This window comes from Stegodyphus dumicola, chromosome 11, assembly GCF_044657685.1.
Source record: "Stegodyphus dumicola isolate Sdum_Otavi_A_Nest chromosome 11, ASM4465768v1".
NCBI classification, from domain to species: domain Eukaryota; kingdom Metazoa; phylum Arthropoda; class Arachnida; order Araneae; family Eresidae; genus Stegodyphus; species Stegodyphus dumicola.
In genome coordinates this window covers 104,505,638-104,525,638 of record NC_140778.1, presented here as the reverse complement: position 1 = coordinate 104,525,638, position 20,001 = coordinate 104,505,638, and positions in this window count along the sequence as shown.

Sequence of the window (20,001 nt, the reverse complement as noted above, 5' to 3'; positions counted from 1 at the left end):
GTTGGTTGATTTTCTGTTGAATATTAAAGCTGATTTTCAGTGACATTTTGCTACTTTACCTACAAATAAGACAAACGCACATGGAATACTAGAATACTTTTTTTAATTTACTAAAATTATGTTGAATATGCATTCTTTACCACCAATAATATTATAAATATCTGTGTAATCGATAAAAATTAAGCTAAAATTTTACGAGAAAGAAAAGTACTTATCTGATTCAAGAACGCCGCAGCGATTGTAGACCTGTTGCTGCGGTGAGTAAATGAGAAATAAACGACGGTAAAATAATGATGATTGATGATCAAACCAAAGAACATTTATGGAGAAGCTAATAAGCTTCCAAAATGTAAACCTGTTTTCCCTTCCGCGCTATACCAAAGAATTTGTAATTTGTAAGAATTTTGAAATGTTTTCAAACTGCGAAGTTTTTGAACCTCTTTTAGTTTCGACGACGATATTTTGTACCATGATGTTTTAGAACAGCAATGTTTTCTATTTGCTTTCTTTTTTCACACGATGTTTTCGGTTGTAACCGATCACAGCGGCTCCAGAAGTGTCTTCGACATCGTCACTTTGAAACCCTTAACCCAAATTCTTCATTCTGAAGTGAAAGAAGATTTGTCCTCAAACCATTTCCCAGTAATATTTGATTTCTACAATTTCTACCCTTCAACTAGATTCACCCGTGCGAAAACTAAGTGAGAACAATTTACTGATCACCTCAAAAATCTTTCATGTAATTCTGCCTGGCAGCTGTTGCGATGTGGAAAAATAATCCTACGAACTCTCCTCCAGAATTCGAGAAGCTATTAAGAATTCCTCTATTATTTCTGAAGATTCCCAAAAAGACTTAAATTATCCGACTTATGACTTATGATTTACTTTTTTCTGGTCATTAACTACTAAAGAGTTTTTGCCAGTAGATCGCATTAAAGTGCACTAGGCAAAGATATTTTCAAATAAATGGTACTAGGGAAGTACCAACACCCGTGGGCGTCAGCTGCGTGGGCAGGCATATCTTAATACTTACAAAAGTAGGCGTTCATCATAAAAATTGTGCAGTGGTAAGCAATGGCATTAAATTGAAGCATGTAGGCAGGTTCAGTGAGTTGTATGGCAAATGCAGGTGGTGAGCTGAATATAGCTAGTAAGAGTGCAGGATAAGCAATAGTGAGACATCATGAAAATAGCGCGAAGACAGTTTGAAGCTGTGAATGGCATAAGAGTTCAAAGTCCTTCAGAAGTATGCAGTAGTTAGATAGGCCGTAAAAAGTTCAAAAGTTCGTAGAATCATACGATAAAGTAAAAATTCATACAAAATAATTTTAAAAAATGAAATAGTAACATAAAAATCTTGAATAAAAAATTTTCTTGATTAACATAAGTATAAGATGCAACACAAATAATAGGATAGAGTCCAATTAGAGTTCAAGTAAATTTTAAAATTAAATTTTACAAGTTACCACCATAACGAATTGTGATGAATTGTCCTTGGGCGTTTGACAGTATATTCAGTGGTTGGATCATAATCCAACATTTGTTTAATTGCGTTATACTGACTATGCTTCATCTTCTTGAAGAAGTTGTGAGCTGTCATGAGTATAAAGTTATGCACAGATGGAATATCCAGGTCGTTATGAATTAGAGTTTCTCACATACCAAGGTGCATTCACAATGCTACGTAGAATTTTATTTTGAAGTATATCCAATTTTTTGCGCTCAGTTTTATTGGCGATTGCCCATGCTGGCACTGCATATAGCATGATCGGTCGAATTAGAGATATGTAAAGCATTTTCTTTATTTTTAGACTGAGCTTCAATTTTTTGCCGATAATAGGATAAATCGCCATGTAGGCTGCATTTGCTTTGTTTAAGATATAAGAAATATGATCTTTGAAGTTGAGAGATTTATCTATGTAAACACCTAAATATTTATAGGAATTAGCTACAGGGATTAGAGTTCTATCTAAGTAGATATCAGTATTAACTCTTAATCTTGTTTTGTATCTCCGATAGAGCACAATACAACATTTAGAGGCATTGAGCTTAATTTTCCAAGTCTTGCACCAGTTATTGATCATATTGAGATGCATTTGTAAATTACTTAGAGCGAGCTGGGGACTTCTGGATTCAGTCAGTACTACAGTGTCGTCAGCATATTTGAGTATTTTCGTGTTGAATGGGTGCGGGAAATCATTGATATAAACATTATAGAGCCGGGGGGAAAGAACGGATCCTTGCGGCACCCCACTATGAATTCTTTTTCTGACACATAAGGCGTCACCGCAGCGAACTTGAAAAGTCCTGTTTTTCAGATAGGAACTAATGAGTTTTACGAAACTGTTTGGAAGCATAAAATTATTCAATTTATGCAGGAGGCCTGCATGCCACACTCTATTAAAGGCCTTTTCGAAATCGAGATAGCATGCAGCCACCCCGTTTTTCTTAGTAAAGGCTTGCGAAACAAATTCCACCAAATTGAGAATTTGATGAGTCGTGCAGGGTCCACTGAAGCCGAATTGCAGATCATCTATTAAATTGAGTATTTCGAGATGGTTAGTGAGCCTTGAGCAGAGGATTTTCTCAAATGCTTTTCCTAATGAAGGTAAAAGACTGATAGGTCTGTAGGAAGTGACGAGTTTAGGATCATTCTTTGGTTTTAAGATATTGACTATTATGGAGTGTTTCCATTGCTGAGGAAAATAATTATTTCGGATGCAGGCATTAAAAATATTGACTATGTTAGTAATATAACGTCTAGGAAGAGCTTTAAGTGCTTCATTGCTAATCTGATCATAGCCTTTGGCTTTTCCTTGGCTTGAGTTTGTGAATAATTTCTCTTACTTCTTTTGGTGAAGTAAAGGGAATGAAATTTGTTATAGGATAATTGTTAATACTGTCAATGGTAAAATTAACTTCTTCTTCTTGGGAGTTATTCTCAGGCGGGTGAAGTTGAAATATTTTCTCTAATTCATTAGCCATTATATTAGCAATCTCGTCCTCAGATTGATAGGAGATTCCTATGTGATGAATTGCATGAGTTTGATTTGGTCTGCTATTTCTTAGAGATTTAGCAATTTTCCATACTGCTTGATCTTGAGGATTCAGGTTTGATAGGAGAAAGTCCCATTTTTTGTTTCTGAATTCCATAATTTCTTGCTTGATTTTCCTATTTAAAAAGTTGATGTGCCTTTTGGCACGAGGGTCTGCGGACCGCTGCCATTCCTTATGTTTTCTATTCTTCTCTGTAATAATATCTTTTATATATTTAGGAAGGGAGAGAAAATTAGTGCTTTTGCAGGGATAAGTCGTATTATTGATTGCATCTTTCATTTTAGTGGTAAATTTATAAATTTCATCTTCGATATCACCGCAATGATTATAATTATTTCTGCAATTATAGTCTTTCATAGTATCAGAGAATTGGGTCCAATTTATCTTAGTTCTGTGTTTCTTTAACGGGGGATAAAAGCCATAAAAGTCGAAGTTCACTGGAAGATGATCAGAATTTAAGTCCATTATTACTTCTAAGAGAGGGGTATGAGGAATACTTTTAAGAAGTACAATGTCCAAAACTTCGCCGTTTCCGTTAGCACCAAATCTTGTTGGAGAAGTGGGAGCAGCAAAATTGAGGTCGTTGCTAATTAAATAGTTATGTAAAATGTTTCCATTGCTATTAGATCCTCTACAATTCCAAGCATTATGCCTTGCGTTCAAGTCCCCTGCGATGATAGTCGGGAAGTTGGTGGAGGTTAAGATATCCAGGTCATTGTTAGTCATCAGATTATTAGGAGGATTGTAAATAGAAATAAATCGGTAGGCTTCATTTAAAGCAGTATAAATGATAGCTGAAGTAAATTCGAGCAGACTATGAGGAAGATCATATTCAGTATGCTTTAAGTGATTTTTAATGATAATTGCAGTACCACCCCATCTACTTCGGGTTCTGTCTTTCCTTATAATATTGTAGCCGTTTATTTTAAATTTATCGCAAGCTTTAAGGTGAGTTTCACCTATCATCATGACATCAATGTTGTACTTATCCAAGTAATCTTTAATTTCTTGATATTGTTTTATGACACTGTTCGCATTGAAATAGGAAATTTTTAAGAAGCTATTGGTAGCTGAAATCATCGCTTTTATATTGCTATGAGGTCTAAAAGTCATAGTCTAAAGAAGTGAAATATTCAATTGCGGCCATTCCGACCTTGAGTTTACCCATGATGTTTTTTGCTTTTTTAAATTCTGTAAAGAATTCTTTTGCTTTTAGGAGTTGGGTTTTTATCCACTCAAAAAATGAAACTTCTTTAGCTTCGCTTCCTTGTTTATTTTCGTTTTCCTTTTGAGTTGTCCAGCTTGGTTGATTTTTAGTATTTTCGTTTTCCGTAGCTCCAGGGAGAGTAGGAAAATCTTCTTTATTTAATTGAAATTGTTTCTGTTCATGCTTTTTCTCGTTTTGATTGCTCTTATTGAAGACTCTTTTGGGTAGGTTATCCGGATGGTATTTACATTCCTTCGAGTTGCTCGGGTGGCAATCGCCGCACAGAACACAGAGCGCTGGTAGTTCGTCCTTGTTCTTCTTACAGGTGTAAGTTTCGTGCGGTTTGGCGCATTTAAGACACCTAGGTTTGTAATGACATAGATCTCGAGTATGTCCGTATCTCTGGCACCTGTGGCATTGCACAGGGCCAGGTCTGGATTTGTAAGCACCGACTATGACGTCTAATCCACGAAGTTGCTTTATTTGGTAGATTTGTTTACCCTTTTCGTTTCTTTTGACCTCGACTAAGAATATAGGTAGTTTAACAATTTTTCCTTCTCGGAATATTTCAAGCTGACGTATCTTTTCTACAGGAATTCCGTGTTCAGTGAGTTCTTTGTGAATTATTTCCACGTTTGAGTTTCTAGGCAATTTCTTAATTACTACTTTGATTGGTTTTTCGGAATTAATTTTGTATGTGTAGAATTGCACACCTCGTTTGGCCAGAAACTCCGTGATTGCGCGATAGTCATCTTTATCCCAGACTTTGATGTTGAGTGTATCTCCTGTGAGATTGCCTTTGACTTTTTTTTACTCCTAAATTTTCGATTTCCTCTTTTAACTTATCCCAGTTGGCTGTCAAATCTGAGAGAACAATTGGGGGAATATGTCCAGTGCTTTTTTTGGTGAGAGTAAATCCTGCGGACTCCGAGTTCGATTCCTGCTCCATGCGGTCATTGTCCTGTAGGTCATTGAACTTATTTTTCTGTACGGGTAGTTCAGCTTCCGATGAATTTGAATGCGTTCGTTTATGCGTGATGCGGGGGGTTTTAAACCCGTCGCTGTCAGTAGTTTTTCTAATTCTTAGATATAGTCGAACGCTCTATATTTTTTGCATCGCTTTTCTGTGTTTTATTAGATGCTTTTGCCTTTAACATAGCATCGCTTTCGTTGTTATTTTCCATAATGGAATTGTTTGTTTGATTTTTATGCATGACGGCCAGATTTAAGAATGCGTCGTAATCTTGAATGATGCATTCAAGTTCCGCTATACGTTTGAGATCATCGCTAGTTTTGTTTTTAACTGAGTTGAATTTAAGGATATCAGCAATAGCTTGCTTTTTTAGGGTTGTGTAAGAGCTAACATTGGGTGGGAGATTAGCTCTCTCGAAGTGTATATTAATTCTACCGAAGGCTTGTTCGGCGGCTGAGATTTCATTATCTAAATTTGCGGATGGCTGACACTCACTCATATTTCACAGAGGTAAAGCATAGCGAGGGAATCAAAAAGCAAAAATATCTTACCTAAATCCAGAGCAGCAGCTTCGGTGAAATACCGGAAGGCGTACTCCAAAGAAAAGCAAAAATATCCAAATGGATGCGCAGACGATGCATTGAAAAACCCGATCTGGACGCGATTAAAAAGGCAACCAGCTCAAAGCAAATTCCAACTCAGAATGAATTTATCCGACAACATCAAGAATCTGATTAAGAACCGAAACAGAATAAAAAAAGCAGTGGCAGTTCACAAGAGACCCAACACTTAAAAGAGATGTGAACTCTTTTAAGTGTTGGGTCTCTTGTGAACTGCCACTGCTTTTTTATGCTTCAACAGAAACTACAATCTTAGCTTAGTAAAGTAAGAAATAAAGGTAATATTATGCTCTTTTTTCTTTAATATTTCAGAATTTTTAATGAACGTTTTTCCTATTAATGTGAAAATATTGATTCCCATCATGGACGCGAACAGTGATGGTCGCTCGCTAGAGAGCTCTCCGCTCAATAGTACAGCAACTACAAACACGATTGTAGTTGCTGTAGTTTCCGGTTAAATTTGCCACTGCTTCAAGAAAAATTTAACCGGGAAATCCAGGAATTCAGGTCGGCTAATTGCGATAACCTATTACTCAATATGGATATCCAGTGGGATACATTATGGAAGATCGCGCATTCCCTCAGAAAAGGCAGCAAAAATCAGACACATCCAGTAAGTCACATAGGCTGCGTCTGTCACTCGTAACACCACAACTCTAATTAGAATGACAATCGACATAGCCGAAACGTTCAAGCCACACCCTCCTGAAAATTTAATTCAGTAATGCAAACTGGATTTTATAGCTTTATTTGTTGACCCATTTTGTTGTTTTAAAAAATTAAATAAATATCATTAAGGAATTGTAAAAGTTTTCACTGTTATTTACAAAATCTTGCTATATTCATCCGTGTTTCTTTATGTATATACAAATGAAACATATGGTAAGTACTGATTGTTTTCATTCCTTTAGATGTATAATCAATAAACTTTCAGCTGATATATCCTGTTGTGTCTCAAAATTTGCAATCTTTGTTTGAATGAAAATTTGCAAGTTCAGTAGGAATATGCAGAATTTCGCAAGAATTGCATCTTCTATTTTGTATGCAAAAATTTCTTCACATTATTTAGTAAAAATCAAAAAATTATTTGCATTTTTGTCTGACTGTTATCTCCTTTTTTTTACTCATTATTTTACTTATCCTTTATGTCTGTATTAAATTATTCATGGTATTTCTGGTAGAATTGGAAATTTAGACACATTTTTATAATACTGAGTATATAAACAATATATTTTGATTTTGTTTATATTATAACCATTAATAGCAAATATAAGATGCTATTAATGGTGATATAATGGAAAAAACACCACACTTTTTTTAATCTTCCAAGCATTTAAATCAATATATCTCATAATATTTTACATATAATTTAACTGCTGATGTATTTATATTTCCTAAGGTTCCGTAATTATGCAGAAACACATATTTTATTGTATGGTTTAACTGGCTTAGTAAAGTAAGAAATAAAGGTAATATTATGCTCTTTCTTCTTTAATATTTCAGACTTTTTAACGAACGTTTTTTCTATTAATGTGAAAATATTGATTCCCATCATGGACGCGAACAGTGATGGTCGCTCGCTAGAATAGTACAGCAACTACAAACACGATTACGGGTCCGCCAGCTGGCAGTACCTCTCTTATGGATACATCTCTTCTACCTCCTCTCCGAATAATTACGAACACTGATATGGATACGACTGCTCCTCCTGCCACTTCTCCAAACACCATCCAAATCTATGCCTTAAAGAACCGAATCTTTGAACAAGAATTCGATATATCGAGAAAAAAGACTATCCGCCTGAAACGAAACACGCCATGCTTAAGCAGATGCGTGCTGAAGGTGAAACACTTTTGAATTCCTTGAAAATGCTTTGTGCGAGCCTTGGGGTTAACTTGTTTACTCTTTCTGCAACAGAAAGTGAATTCCCTGCAAATTGCAATAGACTCAACGGTAAAAGAACTAATGTTACCTCTAATCCCAAGTCAAGTCAAGTCGTCTTTCTTGCTCTTGGTATCTACTACATAAGAGTATAAACCAATAATTATACGGCCTCAGCCAATAGCTTTTAATTTTTAAATAAAGGTGCGTAAGCACCGTGCCCTCGGGCGAAACATTATAGGGGGCAAAGCAAGGTATTAAATAAGGTGAGGTAACATATTGCTGAGTAGAAATAATAATTTTCATACAAGAGTAGGTGCATGGAGCTTAATTCGATACTGTAGAGAGGCAGTAATGAGCAGAGATACATGGGAGTAATTTAGATCACGTGATAGGAAATCTTGTTCTGATTCATGAGAGGTGGATTGCAAAAAGCATTCAATAATTCATTTTAAAAGTCATTAAGGAGTCCATGAGGCAAATTTTCATGAAACTTGAGATAATATTCAGTAATCTTCATAGTGAAATTAAAGCAAAACTTGAGTACACAATGAAAAACAGCATTCATTCATTCATTCATTACAATTTATGCCGAAATATTGCATTTGATGCAACGTGTCCGGCTCATGACAAGTATGCCCGAGGGGCACATGACATAAAAGTGTCTGGACCGAGTGATAGGAGGCAATAGGAAATGAGATAAAGAGGGGGTGACCACAGGACGCCACAAGCAGAGAATCGAACTTAAAGCCCAAGACCAGGAGAGGCAGCAAGGTGTGGAGTGTCAGAGTTAAAGTTGTTCATGATAGGTATGCTAAGAAAAAACATGATATATTAGCAAATACAATTTTATTACATAAAATAAATACAATAAATGAGCATAAAACAGCAGGCGAATTTAAATCTTCCTAGGAGGGCGTGTCTTCACGTGACACTATCCGTTTGGTTGAAATGACACACGAACGTAAGTTATGTAGTATTTAGTGGAAAAAAGTTCACACAGTTCAAATACAGGTAAAAAATTTGGCAAAGTCCAACGGCTAATAAAACTCAAAGTCCTAACTTTGAAGAAAGTTCGTCTTTGCAATGAAAACAGAACGCGGCGCACTTGGGTGGTCACCCTCCCAAGTGCTGACCGTTGGTGCTGCTGCTTCAAAACATTCTTATATTATGCAAAACAATAAATCTTGAGTAAAAAGAATAAGAGAAAATAATAAACAGTATTTACAGTATGTACATTCACCATTTGGAATTATGGCGGATCTTTCGTGGTCTTTTCACTGTATTTTCTTCGGTGGGGTCGTAATTGATTAGAGATTTTATATTTTCATATTGCGAGTTCGCAATACTTTTTATGTGCTGATCTTAAGATAGCATCTTGAAATTCTGGGATATTGAGGTCTTCGTAAAGTTGACTATTTCTAATAAACCATGGAGTGTTAGTCATAGCCCGAAGGATCTTGTTCTGGAAAACGCTGAGCTTTTTTCTTGTAGTTTTGTTTCCTGTAGCCCAAGCAGGGGCGGCGTAAAGAAGGATTGGTCTGATTACGGTGAGGAAAAGGGTCCTTTTCGTGTTGAGATTTAATTTGGATTTTCTTCCTATTATCGGATAAATAGCCATAAAGGCGGCATTTGCTTTGTTGCAGATATAGTCTATGTGCTCTTTAAAATTTAATTTGCTGTCAATGTAGACGCCCAGATATTTGTAGCTGTTTGCTTGGGGGATCGGGTTATTGTCAATTTTGATATTCATATTGATGGGGTAATTTTTCTTGTAACAACGGTATAAGACTATACAGCATTTGGATGGGTTAAGATTTATTTTCCAGAACTTGCACCAGTTTGAGATGCGCTGCACATGAGAGTCTAACTTGTCGATGGCATATTGCGGATTTATAGAATTTGATAGAATGACTGTATCGTCGGCGTACTTGAGAATTTTGGCCGAAATGGGATTAGGCATATCATAAGCGTATACAGTCAAAAGTCGTTAATCCGGACTCGTCGGGACTTCGGCGATTCCGTATTATCGATTTTTCCGGATTATAGATCATCAGTTTAAATCTGGTAAAATGGCATGCAGAAATTATAAAATTAAAAATATGAAACCGTAATTTACGAAATAAAGAACAATTATGATCTAAAGGGTATCAAAATTTACAAAAAAAAAAGCTTAATATTTATTTGTTTACTTTATTAAACATTTCTTTCAATGTAAGTTGTTTAAGCTGCTTCGTTTTTTATGTGATAATACATTCACTTTAATTCTATAAACAGACATAATTTCTTGTTCAGTTACAAAGTTCCGCTGTTCAAGTCCTATAATTGCTGTGTCGAGTATACCGACTAATTTGTCAATCGAAATTTTTTCGTTTTCAATAACCTCTGTCACTTTCTTCGCTATCGGAAGCGAATTATAATGACGAGGCATTTGATTTAAATCATATCAAAGACGGAGTACATCGAGATGAAATACTACATCGAGTAAGCAATTATAAGCCAAATAAAATAAAAACATCTGCCCTTAAGATAAGGATAGTGCTGACAAATCAACTTCCAATTCATTGCACGCCGCGGCGTTAAAGATAAACAAAGTTTAGATAAACAAACGTTAAAGTTTAGATAAACAAAGGATATGCCTTTATCGATTTTTTGCAGCAATTCCACTTTTTGTTTAATGGACTCCGAAAGATACTTTCGCTTTGTATATCCTTTACATATTAGTAAATATATATCGGAAATTCTGTTTGACATAATCGAAAGTTCAAGCTTACTTTTATAAAATTGCTCTAACAGTCTGCAAAAAATAATAATCCGGATCCAATTCGAAGATTAAGGAACAACGCAATCTGCAACATTAACTGAAATAGATAATTAGATAATTTTAGCTTAGCTTATCCCGTCCGTTATACATTAAATGAGCATTCGTAAACGTATTTTGCGCACGCGCACACGCAAATTCGCAGCGGTAAAGGTCTTACGCGCATGCGTCAAAGCGACGCATGCGCAGAAAGTTTGTAGCTTTGAGGTCCGGATTATGGGTGTCCGAATTAACGACTTTTGACTGTATATTAAAATTAGTTGGCGAGAGAACAGATCCTTGTGGAAGTCCCCTGTGAATATCTTTGATATTTGAGAAAGCATCTCCACATCTAACTTGAAAAGTCCTGTCTTCTAAGTAGGAGATAATTATTTTGATAAGATTAACAGGAACTTGCAGTTTGGAAAGCTTATAGATAAGACCAGCATGCCACACTCGATCGAAAGCTTTCTCGAAATCGAGGTAGCATGCTGCCACTGTGTTTTTCTTTTGAAATTCAACGGCAACGTATTCAATTAAATTGAGGATCTGATGAGAAGTAGAGTGACCCTTTTTGAAGCCGAATTGCTGGTTGTCGATTTTATTTAAATTAGTTGTGCAATCGTTGAGTCTTCTCAGGATAATCCTTTCGAAGATTTTGCTAATGGCGGGGAGAAGACTAATGGGTCTGTAACTTGTCACCTCTTTCGGATTTTTCCCAGGTTTTAAAAGCATGATAACGAGAGAGTGTTTCCAAATTTTAGGAAAGTATGAAAGCCTAATACAAGCGTTGAAAATATTACACAGCAAAGTGAGGCAGTTAAAAGGGAGTGCTTGTATTGCTTCATTATTAATATTGTCGAAGCCCCGCGCTTTTTTCTTTTTAAGTTTTTTGATGATTTCGTCTGTGGAGGTGAAATTCATAAAGGTCCTGGTACGTTGTAGTTTTATCTCTTCAACTTCATTATTGATAGTATAGTCTTGAGGGGTATCTTCTGTGTGTTGTTCAAAGACTTTTCTTAGATTATCAGCCATAGCTTCAGCAATTTCCGCTTCCGAATAAGCCATATTACCTTGATAATAGGTGGGGTACCTATGGTTAGAATTTTTATTTCGAAGAGAGTTTGCTATTTTGCACACCGTATTTGGCTGGATGTCGATATTTTCGAGAAGTGAGTCCCATTTTTCAGAGCGATGGTTTTTAATTTTTTGGGAAATCCTGCGGGTAAGAAAATTGACTCTCTTTTGTCGCATGGGTCTCTAGTGAGATGCCAAAATTTCCTTTTCCTATATCTTTGCTTGATGAGGTCTATAATATTTTGTGGGAGCTTGAAGTAGCTATTGTTTTTTTGAACATAGGCAGCAGAGTTCATAGCATGCTGGATATTGTCGGTCAGGGCTTTGATGCAGTTTTCAATGTCTTCTGAATTATTCATAATTACGTTATTAGGGATATTTATGAGTTCATGTCTTAGGTCTTAGGTCCTCGCTTATTCAATAGGTATACGACCCTGAAGTCTTTACCTATCTATAACTATCCTTAATTTCTTGTAAATGTTCCAATTAATATTAAATCTAGGCTTTATGAGTGGTGGGTAAAACCCATAGAAGTCGAAGTTTATAGGTAGATGGTCCGAGGAGAGCTCCTCAGTCACTTCTAGATGAGGAGTTGATTGGATATTCTTAAGAATGAGGATATCAAGGATATCCGCACGACCGTCGAAGTGATATCTGGTTGGTAAGTCAGGAGCTATAATACGGATGTCATGGTTAAGAGCATAATTTTTAAGTTCACATTACAATTCCAGCAGTGATCTTTGGAGTTCAGGTCACCCGCTATGAGAGTGGGGTACCTATAATCCGTCAGTCGGTCCAGATCTGCAGTGAGGAGGTTGATGCTGGGTGAATTATATGCCAAAAGGAATAAGTAAGGTTCGTTGAAGCCAGAATAGATAAGTGCTGCAGTATTTTCAATATTCTGTGTACAGATTTTAAGAGGGGTAAATTTGATATGGTTTTTTATAATGATGGCAGTGCCTCCTAAGATGTTATTAGGGCGATCAGTCCTAATGGTTTTATATCCTTCCAAATTAAAGCGAGTTTTAGTATTCATGTGAGTCTCATTTATCAGCATTATATCAATTTTATGTGTATTTAAGTAGGAATGGATTTCGTCTTTTTGTCTGTTGACTCTGTTGGCGTTGAAGAACGCAACCTTCAGAAAACTATTTGTAGTTGAAATAAGATTAGGGTTGAACTGATTGGGCTTAAAAGTCATAATTTAGGTTCATAAAGTAATCCATAGCGGCCATGCCGACTTCTAATTTTTCTATTAATGATTTTGCTGCTTTGAATTTAGTGAAATAATTTTTTGCTTGCTGCATTTGAATTTTTATCCATGAAAAGAAACTTGGAGATTCCTGATTTTCATTACTTGGGCTATTGCTATCGCTATTAGGAATGGGTGAAATTTGGGGTTTTTCCAGCAATTTGGGGAATTCCTTTTCATTAAGTTGAAACGTGGATTACAGATTTTTTCTTTTTCGGCCTTTTCGGCGGCTATTTTTTTCTTTACATTGTCTGGGTTTTTAATACACCCACGGTAAGAAGAGACATGTTCCTGTCCGCAAAGGACGCAGGTAGGCTTCTCTGTATCTTTGTTTTGTTTGCAGAGGTAAGTTTCATGCATTTGCGCGCATTTTAAACACCTAAGTGCGTAATGACACAGATCCCGTGTGTGTCCGTAGCGTTGGCATTTGTGACACTGCACGGGACCGGGCCGTGCTTTGTATCTCGGCATTTGGATGTTAAGGCCTCTAAGTTTTTGTATGTCGAAGATTTTCTTACCTTCTTCACACCTTTTTACGTCTACATGGAAAACCGGGAGTTTGATTAACTCTCCGTTTCTTACAGACGTGATTTGCCGTATTTTCTCAATAGGGATATTCATATCTAAAAATTTCTTGTTTCAAAATTTCGATGTCTTTGTTTGCTGGTAGTCGTTTAATGACAGCTTTAATTGGGCGTTTTGAATTAAGTTTGAATGTATGAAAAGGAATTGCTTTTTCTTTTAAATATTCTGTCACTATTCTGTATTGATCTGGGGTAAAAACACGAATGGTGAGCCTGTCTCCTTTTAAGTCACCTGTGTAGTTTTTGATTAGAAGTTTTTCTTCAAACTCAGTTTTCATTCAGTCCCAATTTCCTGTGAAATCTGCCAGAACAATTGGCGGGATATGTCCTGCCGTCTTTTTTGGTAGGACGAAGGGCGCATCATTTGTGGAGTCTTCCTCCATATTTGTTTCCTGGTTTAGGACTTCGAATTTATTTTCCTGAGGGGGGTAAACGACCTCGGGTTTATTTAGTTTTTGTGTTTTCCTCGGTGAAGTGAAACCTTCACTATCAACTTCCATTTTCTTTCTACAATTTTTCCCGCTTAAAGTGCGTTTGTGTCTATTCACGTCGTCGTCCTTTGATTTTGAAGGAGTTTTAGGGAAGTTTGCGTTATCAGATGTTTCATTTATATGTTTAACAGAGTCATTCTCTGATTTTGTATTCATTAATTCATCCATGGGTGTTTTGTTAATATAGGTGAGGTATTCAATTTGTTCATGAAGCTGATTAATTCTAGGGTCAGCTTTTGGAATATTTGCATTAGTCAAGCTTACTGCCTCAAATTCTAAAGAATTAATTCTTAAAGCGAGATCATTTATCCCTCTAATCCCAAGCAACCTGCACCTCCTAGCCCTGCTAGTAATTCTAAACCGAAAGTGGATAATAAGAAAAGACCTAGAGCTACTGATTCGGAAGGCTTTGCCCTCCCACCTAAGCATCTTGTTGCTAAAAAATCTCCTACAACTTAATCTTCTACAATTTCAACTCCTGATACCTCAAATAAATTTGAGAACTTAGAAAATGCAAAAGCTAATCCTGAAAATAATTCTACGCAGCCGGCCGCAAATGCATCCCCTAAAGTTTAAACTCCTCCCCCTGTATTTATCAAACCACGAGCTGATTGGTACTTTCTTTTACAACAGCTACGTAGACACGCCCCCACTATTCAATCTCAGCAAGATATTGATTTTTTTAGATTAACTACTACTAATGAAACTGATTATAGAACTCTTGTTAGATTCCTTTCAGAGAATTAAATAGAATTTAAATCTCATACTCTGATAGCAGAACGTCCCTTAAAAAATCGTTGTTCGGGGCCTGCTCTAGTAACGCCCATCAACGTTGTTCAGACAGCGATTGAAGTTACTGGGTTTAAAATCCACAAAATAATTCAACTCAAACGATGGAGGAGTTCCATGTCTCTCTTCTATGTCTAGATTTACAACAGCCTGAAAGCTGACGAAGTCTTCAATATCACGGAACTTCTCGGCACTGACGTCCAAATCGAAAGATTCAAAGGAAAGAAAGGCCCTTCACAGTGCTGGCGCTGTCAGGGTTTTTTCCACAGCTCTGAAGTTTGTACTTTACCCCAGCGCTGTGTACGATGTGCTGGTTCGCATCAAGTCAAAGACTGTACCAAGCCCTTCGACGAACCGATGAAGTGCGCGAACTGCCTATGTTCTCATGCCGCGAACTAATGTTCGTGTCCACGCTTTCCTGGAGCCAAGAAAAACCTAAATAAACCCACGACTCAATCCACCCAGTCTGTTGGTCCTTCCCCAACAATAGCAACAATCTTAAATCAAACCCACGTCCGGCTGTAAAGTTCGTCCCGGAGTCTAATACTCCAGTATCTTAATGGGCACTCAACAGGTTGCTTCCCCCCTATTCCAAATTATTCGGTCCCCCAAGGAGCATATCAGACTCAAAATTGCACCAAAATCCTTTTGGCAATAATCCAAATCTCTAATCAGCCTGGCATTGACCAGAGCAAATTACTCTTAGCATTCAAAAATGCATTGCCTCAGCTACAAGTGGCTCCCTCTGGTGCTGACGCTGCATACTATATTTTTGAGAGCTATGTTATTCTACAATTTTCTGATTTTCCCTCACATTAAAATTCAATACTTTGAAAGGTTTGAAGTACTTAAAATTATGTACCTGGAACGCCAATGGCATTATGTGTAAATATCACGAATTTCGTGATTACGTCGAAGAGAAGGGCTTTGACATTATCTTTGTCCAAGAGACCAGACTCCAGCCAGGGAGAGTTCCCAAGCTTGCAAATTATTTTACTTATAAAAATGACAGACAATCACCGGATCCTCGTGCTGTTTATCATGGTGGTACATGTGTTTTTATTAAAAATCATATTCCCCATCGCAGAATTGACACACCGAGTCTGAGCAGACTCGAGGCGACGATTATCGAAATTTTTATTCAAAATTCACCCTCCTTTGTTTTGATCTCTACCTATCTTCCACCTTTATCCAGAACAAGAGGCAAATTTCCGGTGGAGTATTTTAACAAACTGCTCAATTTATCAACTAATCGCTGGTGATTTAAATTGTCACCACCAGGCTTGGCGTTGTAAAAATTCCAACACCGCTGGTCGTGGCCTCCTAAAATGGGCATATTTCAGAGGTTAGCGTCGCTGCGCGACGCACGTATCCTGATTTGCTCTGTAAGTATTTTTTGCCTTCTCTCCTCATGGCGGCCAAAAAACCACCAGATGGTTCTTGGAATAGGCATGAAAGCGACAGCGACATGGATCACGACTCAGATTATTCGAACTCATCTAAGAATAGCGGAAAATTAAAACTTAAAGACTTTCTCAAACCCTCCAGTTTAGAAACTAAATTGCAGCAGCCTAAAAGAATAAAGAAAAGTAGCTCCTCCAGCACTGCGATTCCAAAAACCCAAGATTTTAGCGACACCATGGAAAAGTATAAACATATTTTCCCTAACTTATTTCAAGGACTCGGAACTGAATTAGATAAAGATCCCAGATATCAAATACTCAGAAACGGAGCCCTAACTGAAATCTTAAATAAATCCCAAGAGCGTATGATTGAACAATCGAACTTAATGGACACCGGATCGATGGACGAGAAAGATTACGCAGAAAATGTGAAAGAACACGAAGATTTAGTGAACTCTATCAAAGAAGTTTATAACAATTTAACAGCTCCAGAAGCAGATAATAATTCAGAACAAAATTGGTCAATCCCCTCAAAAACATGCAAACCTAATCTAAAACCTAGCGAAAAAGAAGAAATAGAACAAAACAACAGATTCGAGCCCCTAAATGATAAAGAAAATAATGAAACTACTGAAGTTAAAACTAATCATATATCTGAAATAAAAATCCCACCAATTGTCATCACGCAAGTTGAATTAGATTGGATTGATCTACAGAAAATCTTAAGTACTAAAATCCTAAAAAACGAATATGAAACCCAGATGAAAGCCAAAAAAGTTTATTTAAATACTTCCACCGAAGAGGATTACAACAGCGCCATCGAATTTCTAAAGAAATCTTGCTTAGAATTCCACACGTATCAACTTTATTCCAAAACTAACATTAAAGTTATTCTAAAAAATATGCCCAGAAGCATCTCTGAAACTGCAATATTTGAAGACCTAAAACTTAGAAAATTCCCAGTACTAAAAGTTAAACAGTTCACAAAGAGAATAGAAAGTGATTTCATAAAATTACCCATTTACTTCATTGAACTTGAAAGGAATAAATTAGGAGAAGCGATTTACAATTTAAATAATATGTTTAACATCAATATCACTATTGAGAAATATGCACCTAAAACTAAAAGACCAATTCAATGCTTCAGGTGTCAGAGCTATGGACATTCACAGGCGAATTGCTATAAAAAAGAAATATGTTGTAAATGTTCCTAGAATCACAGATCTAATACCTGCTCTTTAAAACGTGAAGAAAAACCCATCTGCTATTTTTGCCATGGGGAGCATGTATCGTCCTACCGTGGTTGCCCGATTTATAAAAAGCGATTTCAAACTCCTAAACCAGCAGAGAAAACCCAAGAGATTCCAAATCTTAAAGATTTCCCAGCACTCGCAACTAAATCTGAAACTGAAATTAAAGAAATTCAAAGAAATATCCCATTCAGCGCCGTCCTTAAACAGCAGAAGATACCAGCAGATAATGATAATCCAATATCCCAAGTTTTTTCAAATCCTAAAGTTTTCAAATTCATTCAAGATATGAACGATGTTGCAGTTAATATTAAATCCGCCAAATCCAATACAGAAAAACTTTCTATCGCTTTCTTAGCGGTGAAGATTGCTCTTAATTTCGCAGAAGAGGAAAACTAAGTTCAAAATTTACTTCTTATTACTTCCTGATGTTCCAATAGATGGCGACACCCATGCGACGATGTTTTCACCAGAAACTTTCCACTTTAAATAAAGTGGATTTTCTTCTCACTAAGACGTACCCCGCAGGGTAAATAATTTCTGAGTAAAAGTCCTCAGGACTAAATACTCATAGATACCTCAATTCATACCAATTCATACCTAAAATGTTCTGAGTGCGCTCAATTTAAAATTATACCGCCGGACTCACCCACACTATACGATGTACAGGGAGCCCCTTCTTATATTGCTTTGGCTCTTTTTCGAAATATTCCTTTTGACTATCACGTGACTGTGGAAAGTTGTCTATCCTCAGATCACAACCCCGTACTCATCGACCTTAACTGTAATTCTTTTAATAAAAATTCTCCGGCACTCGTCTCTACGAATTGGGACAATTTTCGATATGAACTTAACAGTAAGAGTTTGCCCTCCTTCGAAATTAAATCCAGTGACGATATTGACAAGGCTGTTGATCAGTTAACTTCTATCCTAACAGATACTTTTAAAGAAGTATCAAAACCTACCCTTCGCCCCAATTTTAATAAACTTCCAGCTGAAATCGAACTCAAAATTCGCGAAAAGAATAAAGTATGAAGGCTTTGGCAAAGAATTAGACGTCCTGACTAAAAATTACAACTTCGTGTTCTCCAAAATGAGATCAAGGCTTCATGTGACCAGTTCAATCAATCACGATACTCTAATCACATTTAGTCCCTAACGACCACAGATGGCGTGCATCTGCCATCTTTGGCGTGCATCTGCCAGACTTCGCAAACACAAATCTCACATTCCGTCCTTAGCTAAGGACGCAATGGTGGCTCATACCGACACGGAGAAAGCTGAATTAATTGCTAACAGTCTCCAAACACCATTCACACCACATAATGAAGGGATTTTTGCTCATACCGCAAATTCCTTCCAACTAGATGTTGAAAGATTTCTAAACTCTTCATGTCAGAGAGACATACAATATACAACCATGCGCGAAGTTAGCGAATATATCGCTAAATTAGATCTAGATGTACTCTAAATTAAATCTTCTAGGCCAAAAGCGCCTGGATTAGATTCTATTTCTAACCGCATGATTAAATACCTACCCACCAGCTATGCATTATTCTTAGTAATGCTCATAAATTATATGTTAGTGCATTGCTATTTTCCTCAAAGCTGGAAGAGAGCACTTATTGTGCCTATTCCGAAATCTGGCCAGTGCCATTCAAATCCTCAAAATTATAGACCTATCAGCCTCTTATCTTCGTTATCAAAGATTTACGAATTTGTGCTACTTAAACGCCTGAATGATTTTCTCCGGAGCCAAAAACTCCTTATTGCCGAGTAATTTGGTTTCCGAGCAAAACACTGCACAACGCACGAGCTTCTGAGGACAGTGGAGTTCATTCACGAAGGCTTTCGTAGCAAAATGCTTATTGGCGCCCTTTTTCTTGACATAGTCAAAGCATTTGATAGGACTTGGCATACGGGTATTATTATCAAGCTCATGCGACTTGGTATTCCGGCTCAACTTATTCACATAATTAACTCGTATCTCAATAATCGTTCTTTCTCAGTACGAGTTAATTCTATCATTTCGGCTCCCCGTCCAATCCTAAGTGGCGTAGCTCAAGGCGTAGTAGTTGGACCGACTATATTCAACATCTTTATCAACGACATTCCAAAATCACTCAGTGTTACTTTAGCACTCTATGCAGATGACACGGCCATCCTAACAAAACACAAACATTTGAATGTTCTGGTTCACAATATTCAGAGTTATCTCCATATCCTCGAGCCCTGGCTCATTACTTGGAAAATCAAAGTTAACGTCGCTAAATGAGCTGCCATTATATTCACACGCTTCGAATCCCGTACCCTACCATTAATATAAAGTTATTCGATGACTATGTCCCCTGGTCAAATTCATATAAGTATCTAGGAGTGATACTTGACTCCAAATTAATCTGGCGTCTTCATATTGATTATACACTCAATAAAGCGAAAACCGTCAGAACCCAACTTTACCCCCTTCTAGGCCGAAAGAGCCCTCTGTCAATCAAAAACAAAGCTCTTCTCTATACTTCGATCATTCGACTAATATTTTTGTATGCTTGCACCATCTGGGGTAAGGCTCCTCTAGATTAATCGTTTTCAAATTTTGAATATAACAAGACAATTATTT